Genomic DNA, 7,500 nt, shown 5'->3' with positions numbered 1-7,500 from the left:
ACGATCCACGCGAAGAGTTGTTTACGGGCACGCGTATGGTGCGATTGCGTCGATTCGCTTTTCTGTACGGGGAGAAATAGAACGTTGAGTTGACTTATCGGGTCTTCGTTGGAATTACCGTCGCTGGCATTGTAAACTCCAGATGACCTTGTGATTCCTTCGTCGGGCACTGGTAAAGGGTGGCGATGATGCGTTCTATAATAGAAATACCCGTCGTAGCGTTTCTTCCGAGTCAACCCGCTCACGAAACTCTCTCTCGTCGTGGAATCCCCGCGTCGGAGAGTAAAACGCGAATTAATACTATGAAAACTTACGTCTCTCGACGATGGGACGATCCACGCGAAGAGTTGTTTACGTGCACGCGTATGGTGCGATTGCGTCGATTCGCTTTTCTGTACGGGGAGAAATAGAACGTTGAGTTGACTTATCGGGTCTTCGTTGGAATTACCGTCGCTGGCATTGTAAACTCCAGATGACCTTGTGATTCCTTCGTCGGGCACTGGTAAAGGGTGGCGATGATGCGTTCTATAATAGAAATACCCGTCGTAGCGTTTCTTCCGAGTCAACCCGCTCACGAAACTCTCTCTCTCGTCGTGGAATCCCCGCGTCGGAGAGTAAAACGCCGAAGGCTTACTATGAAACTTACGTCTCTCGACGATGGGACGATCCACGCGAAGAGTTGTTACGTGCACGCGTATGGTGCGATTGCGTCGATTCGCTTTTCTGTACGGGGAGTAATAGAACGTTGAGTTGACTTATCGGGTCTTCGTTGGAATTACCGTCGCTGGCATTGTAAACTCCAGATGACCTTGTGATTCCTTCGTCGGGCACTGGTAAAGGGTGGCGATGATGCGTTCTATAATAGAAATACCCGTCGTAGCGTTTCTTCCGAGTCAACCCGCTCACGAAACTCTCTCTCGTCGTGGAATCCCCGCGTCGGAGAGTAAAACGCGAATTCATAGTATGGAAACTTACGTCTCTCGACGATGGGACGATCCACGCGAAGAGTTGTTACGTGCACGCGTATGGTGCGATTGCGTCGATTCGCTTTTCTGTACGGGGAGCAATAGAACGTTGAGTTGACTTATCGGGTCTTCGTTGGAATTACCGTCGCTGGCATTGTAAACTCCAGATGACCTTGTGATTCCTTCGTCGGGCACTGGTAAAGGGTGGCGATGATGCGTTCTATAATAGAAATACCCGTCGTAGCGTTTCTTCCGAGTCAACCCGCTCACGAAACTCTCTCTCGTCGTGGAATCCCCGCGTCGGAGAGTAAAACGCGAATTCATAGTATGGAAACTTACGTCTCTCGACGATGGGACGATCCACGCGAAGAGTTGTTACGTGCACGCGTATGGTGCGATTGCGTCGATTCGCTTTTCTGTACGGGGAGCAATAGAACGTTGAGTTGACTTATCGGGTCTTCGTTGGAATTACCGTCGCTGGCATTGTAAACTCCAGATGACCTTGTGATTCCTTCGTCGGGCACTGGTAAAGGGTGGCGATGATGCGTTCTATAATAGAAATACCCGTCGTAGCGTTTCTTCCGAGTCAACCCGCTCACGAAACTCTCTCTCGTCGTGGAATCCCCGCGTCGGAGGGTAAAACGCGATATATAATAGTATATGCCAGTGGTTCGCGCGCGTCGTCTCTGAGATACGCGGTCGACAGAGTTCCGAAAACACGTGATGTGCCACGATTTCCGTGCGTCTTACATCTTTCGACGATGGGACGATCCACGCGAAGAGAACGTTCGTGCTTGCGTGAGGTGCAACAGCGTCGATTCGCTTTTCTGTACGGGGAGAAATAGAACGTTGAGTTGACTTATCGGGTCTTCGTTGGAATTACCGTCGCTGGCATTGTAAACTCCAGATGACCTTGTGATTCCTTCGTCGGGCACTGGTAAAGGGTGGCGATGATTCGTTCTATAATAGTAATACCCGTCGTAGCGTTTCGACCGATGTCACCCGCCACGAAAGTCTCTCTCGACGTGGAAACCCCGCGCCGAAGAGTAAACGCGAAGGCTTACCATACGAAAGAAAACGGTATTATACGCCTGTGGTATGTGCGTCTCGGCTCTGTGATACGCGATCGGCAGAGTTACAAAAAAACGTTGATGGGCCACGATTTCCGTGCGTCTTACATCTTTCGACGATGGGACGATCCACGCGAAGAGTAGTTACGTGCTCGCGCGAGGTGCGATAGCGTCGATTCGCTTTTCTGTACGGGGAGAAATAGAACGATGAGTTGACTTATCGGGTCTTCGTTGGAATTACCGTCGCTGGCATTGTGAACTCCAGATGACCTTGTGATTCCTTCGTCGGGCACTGGTAAAGGGTGGCGATGATTCGTTCTATAATAGAAATACCCGTCGTAGCGATTCGGCCGAGTCACCCGCCACGAAACTCTCTCTCGTCGTGGAATCCCCATGTCGGAGAGTAAAACGCGAAGGCTAACTATATATAAGAAATATATAGTATTATTTATGCCTGTGGTTCTCCGTTTGCCCTACTCTCAGATACGCGACTCGGAGAGTTACGAATAATCGTGATGGACCACGATTTCTGTACGTCTTACATCTTTCGACGATGGGACGATCCACGCGAAGAGATCATTCCTGCTTGCGTGAGGTGCGATAGCGCCGATTCGCTTTTCTGTACGGGGAGAAATAGAACGATGAGTTGACTTATCGGGTCTTCGTTGGAATTACCGTCGCTGGCATTGTAAACTCCAGATGACCTTGTGATTCCTTCGTCGGGCACTGGTAAAGGGTGGCGATGATTCGTTCTATAATAGAAATACCCGTCGTAGCGATTCGGCCGTGTCACCCGCCACGAAAATCTCTCTCGTCGTGGAATCCCCGCGTCGTAGAGTAAACGCGAAGGCTTGCTATAGAAGACTATAGTTTATACGCCTGTGGTTCACCGGTTGCCTGCTCTCCGGGGTACGCGATCGCGCAGGAGTTACGGAAGAACTTGATGGGCCACGATCTCCAAGCGGCTATATCTTTCGACGATGGGACGATTCACGCGAAGAGAACGTTCGTGCATGCGTGAGGTGCGATAGCGTTGATTCGCTTGTCTGTACGGGGAGAAATAGAACGATGAGTTGACTTATCGGGTCTTCGTTGGAATTACCGTCGCTGGCATTGTAAACTCCAGATGACCTTGTGATTCCTTCGTCGGGCACTGGTAAAGGGTGGCGATGATTCGTTCTATAATAGAAATACCCGTCGTAGCGTTTCGACCGATGTCACCCGCCACGAAATTCTCTCTCGTCGTGGAATCCCCGCGTCGGAGAGTAACCGCCGAAGGCTTGCTATAGAAGACTATAGTTTATACGCCTGTGGTTCACCGGTTGCCGGCTCTCCGGGGCACGCGATCGCGCGAAGGTTACGGAGGGACGTGAAGCGCCCGAGCAATGAAACGTCCGCAGGAGGAAACGAGCAACCGCCGAACATTGTTTCGCGACGTTTCCATAATGTATTGTCGTTTCGCTCGCATCCCGCTTCTTTCCCCTAGTTTCCTCGACGCGTAGTTTCGCAGCCTTAGTGGACGAATCATTCTCGATTCGAGGAAAGATATGCAGTGGGGCGTGCAATGAGCCCGCCAGAGACCACGATCTCCAATGCGTCTTTACATCTTTCGACGATGGGATGATCCACGCGAAGAGAACGTTCGTGCTTGCGCGAGGTGCGTTAGCGTCGATTCGCTTTTCTGTACGGGGAGAAATAGAACGATGAGTTGACTTATCGGGTCTTCGTTGGAATTACCGTCGCTGGCATTGTAAACTCCAGATGACCTTGTGATTCCTTCGTCGGGCACTGGTAAAGGGTGGCGATGATTCGTTCTATAATAGAAATACCCGTCGTAGCGATTCGGCCGAGTCACCCGCCACGAAACTGTCTCTCTTTCGTCGTGGAAACCCCGCGTCGGAGAGTAAAACGCGCGAAGGCTGTGACTGTAACATATATATATACAGTATACAATGCCTGTGGTTTTTGCGCGTGTCGGCTCTTCGGTATACGCGATCGGCCAGAGTTACGGAGGGACGGTGAAGCGCACGAGAAATTGAAACGGCCGCACGATTGGAACCGAGCAACCGTCGAACATTGTTTCGCGACGTTTCCATAATGCGTTTTCGTTTCGCTCGCATACCGCTTCTTTTCCCCTAGTCTCTGAGACGCGTTTTCGAGCCGTTCTTCTACTATCGATTCTCGTAGAGAGAAGGGACCGGGTAGTCTGGAAGTGGAACCCGCATCTTGCGTGTACCGTACACGGAATTGAGAGGACCGGCCGTGAAGCTCGTTTTAAAGCCGTGCGTCTGACACCCAACTCTTGCGCGCCAATTTCGCGGCAAGAGATAATATGGGACGAATGACCGGCAAAGAGCCAGCTGTGAAGTCTGTTTTTTTAATCGAATCCGTGGACGTGTGTATGCCGTAGCGTCGCTCGTCGTGTTCGTTCATGGTCGTTCCGAGAGAAAAAGAACGAAAGCGGTAACGAAGGGACCGGCCGTGAAGCTCGTTTTAAAGCCGCGCGTCTGACACCCAACTCTTGCGCGCCAATTTCGCGGCAAGAGATAACATGGGACGAATGACCGGCAAAGAGCCAGCTGTGAAGTCTTTTTTCATTATTTGCTTTCAATCGATCGATCGGTACGATTCGTGCAACGTTTCGCGCGATGCGACGCGAAAACATGCGCGCAACAATAGATGCGTCTGATCGGAAGAACGCGAGGGTCGACTGCACGCGATGGATTCAGTATCGGGTAGGATACAAAATATATCCCCGTCGTTTCCACGCGTGCGAGTCTTCTGCGTCTTTCGCGGGTTTTTGAATGCACTATACGCCCGGAACGTCGAGAAATATATACATATTACTTGAACGTTTTTCGTCTCGAAAGGCTTCGGTGTCGTCTCCAAGGCGACGCCTGAATCTCCTTCGCGCGCTGGTCGGAGATTCAGGTATCAACTTTTATCTTCTCTTTGAAAGAAGAGAGATATTAGGTCGAACAAATGAGAATAAAATTATATATGTGAAATATAAAATTTATACGATTACCCTGAACGGTGGATCACTTGGCTCGTGGGTCGATGAAGAACGCAGCTAATTGCGCGTCAACGTGTGAACTGCAGGACACATGAACATCGACATTTCGAACGCACATTGCGGTCCACGGATACAATTCCTGGACCACGCCTGGCTGAGGGTCGTTTACGTACCATACACTGCTTGCGTAGCTCTGTCAAATCCCCGCCGTCGTTCACCTCTTCGGATCGAACGTTTTTTTACCGAAGGGCGCAAAGAACGTTTCTGAGTCGGGTTAAGAGAAGGATGCTACGTACGAGCGAACGATGGGTGTCTCGTCGGCGTTTGTCGCGGACACGCGAAAATTCTGTGAATTTCACGGACAGTGTACGTTCTAGTTGTTGCAAAACGATCGGAATCGTTTGTATGGACTCGCGTGAGTGTTCGCGGCGTCGTGCGTCGTTCAATTACGACCGCCCGCGGATACCGCTCCACTGCGATATGGATCTGAGCGACAACTTTTTCGGCTGTTCGTGAGATGAACGGTTTCGTGTGTTTAGAAAAATTTTTTTTCCCGCGCTCCCGACGTCACCTGAAATGATGCGTCAGAGGTGAAAGAAAATATTAAGAAGTCGAGAGAGAGAGAGACTACACACGTTTTATTCATATTTTGTATACCGTGCGTGAGACGGATGTGCACGACACGTCGTATGTCGGTATATTACCGACTGGCCCCAGGGAGATTGTTTTCTTCCTCTCTTACGAATGAGATGTACGTTTCGGAGGATCGTCGTTACCGAAACACACGGCAAAACGAGACTTCTCGCAGCAGAACCTTTATACACAATACACATCGACTCTTTTTACCCCGAGAGAGAGAGAAAAGGTGTATTTCTTTTTTTTATTTTTCGAATTCGACGCACGAACGCTTTGACGACTGGAGAAAAACACGGTGTGTGTTAAAATCGTGCGGGACGAGCATGCGTATTCGTAACGGGTCGAATAGTTCTTATTCCCCGTCGTCGCGTGTCCTCGCTGGACCACCACCGTGCGCTTCCGCCACGTTCAGTTGAATTTCGAAATATATATATATAAAAAGAATCACCATATACTCTCTTTCGGGAGGTGTATTTTTATCGGTTTCTGCTATAGAGAAGAGACGGAGATCGTGTTGTGAGGTGTAACGTTTCTGTATCCCCGTTTCGGAGGATCGTCGTTATCGGCGGAACACACGTCAAAACGAGACTTCTCGCAGAACCTTTATACACAATACACATCGACTCTTTTACCCCGAGAGAGAGAAAAGGTGTTTTTCTTTTTTTTTTATTTTTCGAATTCGACGCACGAACGCTTTGACGACTGGAGAAAAACACGGTGTGTGTTAAAATCGTGCGGGACGAGCATGCGTATTCGTAACGGGTCGAATAGTTCTTATTCCCCGTCGTCGCGTGTCCTCGCTGGACCACCACCGTGCGCTTCCGCCACGTTCAGTTGTATTTCGAAATATATATATATATAAAAAGAATCACCATATACTCTCTTTCGGGAGGTGTATTTTTATCGGTTTCTGCTATAGAGAAGAGACGGACGATCGTGTGTGACACCACGTGGTAACGTTTCCGTATCCCCGTAAAATACGTTTATCTTTTCTCGTAGAAAAGAGAGAGGAAGAGGCAGGAGCTCCTCTTTGGCGAGGCTTTCGAACGTCGCGTCCCGTCCGCCGGAATATAATGATATAAATATATAACCGCCGCCGACTTTGTGCGAAAGCGTTGAAACGAACGCGTCGGTCGCCCCATGGTGTGTGTTTGTCGTGTCTTCTTTTCCTCTTCTGCACTTCTCTTCACTGTCGATCGCGAGACCGCGCGAGATCCGCTTCGGTCGTCCAGTCCCCGAAAATTCTTCTCGGACGGGCGTTAAAGTTAACCGGAGCGCGAGATCGTCTAGCGAGAGTCTTTTTCGCGATCGAGTAAAATGTGATAGAAGAAGGAGAAGAGTGTAAAAAGAGAATATAGACACGCGACGCAGCAGAGACCACTGGTGAGGCGCATAAGACGCGTTCGCGAACGATTTTTCGCGACGATACGGAGTCGCGCGTGTCGCGGTATATTTATCATTTATATACGTTATAATATGAATATTGTTGTGTTCGAACGCACTCTCCTCTAGACTTTGTTTTTTTTGCCTTTGAGCGATTTTTATGAAATTCGATTGAATTTTCATACAATTCACGTTCACGACGACCTCAGAGTAGGCGAGATTACCCGCTGAATTTAAGCATATTACTAAGCGGAGGAAAAGAAACTAACAAGGATTTCCTTAGTAGCTGCGAGCGAACAGGAATTAGCCCAGCACTGAATCCCGCGGTTCCGCCGTAGGGAAATGTAGTGTTCAGGAGGGTCCATTTATCCCGTGACGTCGAACCGCGTCCAAGTCCATCTTGAATGGGGCCATTTACCCGTAGAGGGTG

At 49.6% G+C, this 7,500-nt stretch overlaps 1 non-coding gene and 1 pseudogene across 1 annotated transcript; both read left to right on the top strand.

Annotated features, from left to right (window-relative positions):
• The first annotated feature begins 5,060 nt into the window (after nucleotides 1-5,060).
• On the top strand, nucleotides 5,061-5,215 carry LOC143176330 (5.8S ribosomal RNA). Its single transcript, XR_013000895.1, has one exon. It is a non-coding gene; the product is annotated as a 5.8S ribosomal RNA (ribosomal RNA).
• Nucleotides 5,216-7,270: 2,055 nt separating this feature from the next.
• Nucleotides 7,271-7,500, top strand: part of LOC143176331 (large subunit ribosomal RNA) — a 6,454-nt pseudogene continuing 6,224 nt past the window's right edge.

Source organism: Nomia melanderi, unplaced genomic scaffold (assembly GCF_051020985.1).
Source record: "Nomia melanderi isolate GNS246 unplaced genomic scaffold, iyNomMela1 scaffold0495, whole genome shotgun sequence".
In the NCBI taxonomy this organism is placed as follows: Eukaryota; Metazoa; Arthropoda; class Insecta; order Hymenoptera; family Halictidae; genus Nomia; species Nomia melanderi.
The sequence above is the reverse complement of the archived record's forward strand: the minus strand, read 5'-3'. Positions and strand labels throughout refer to the sequence as shown.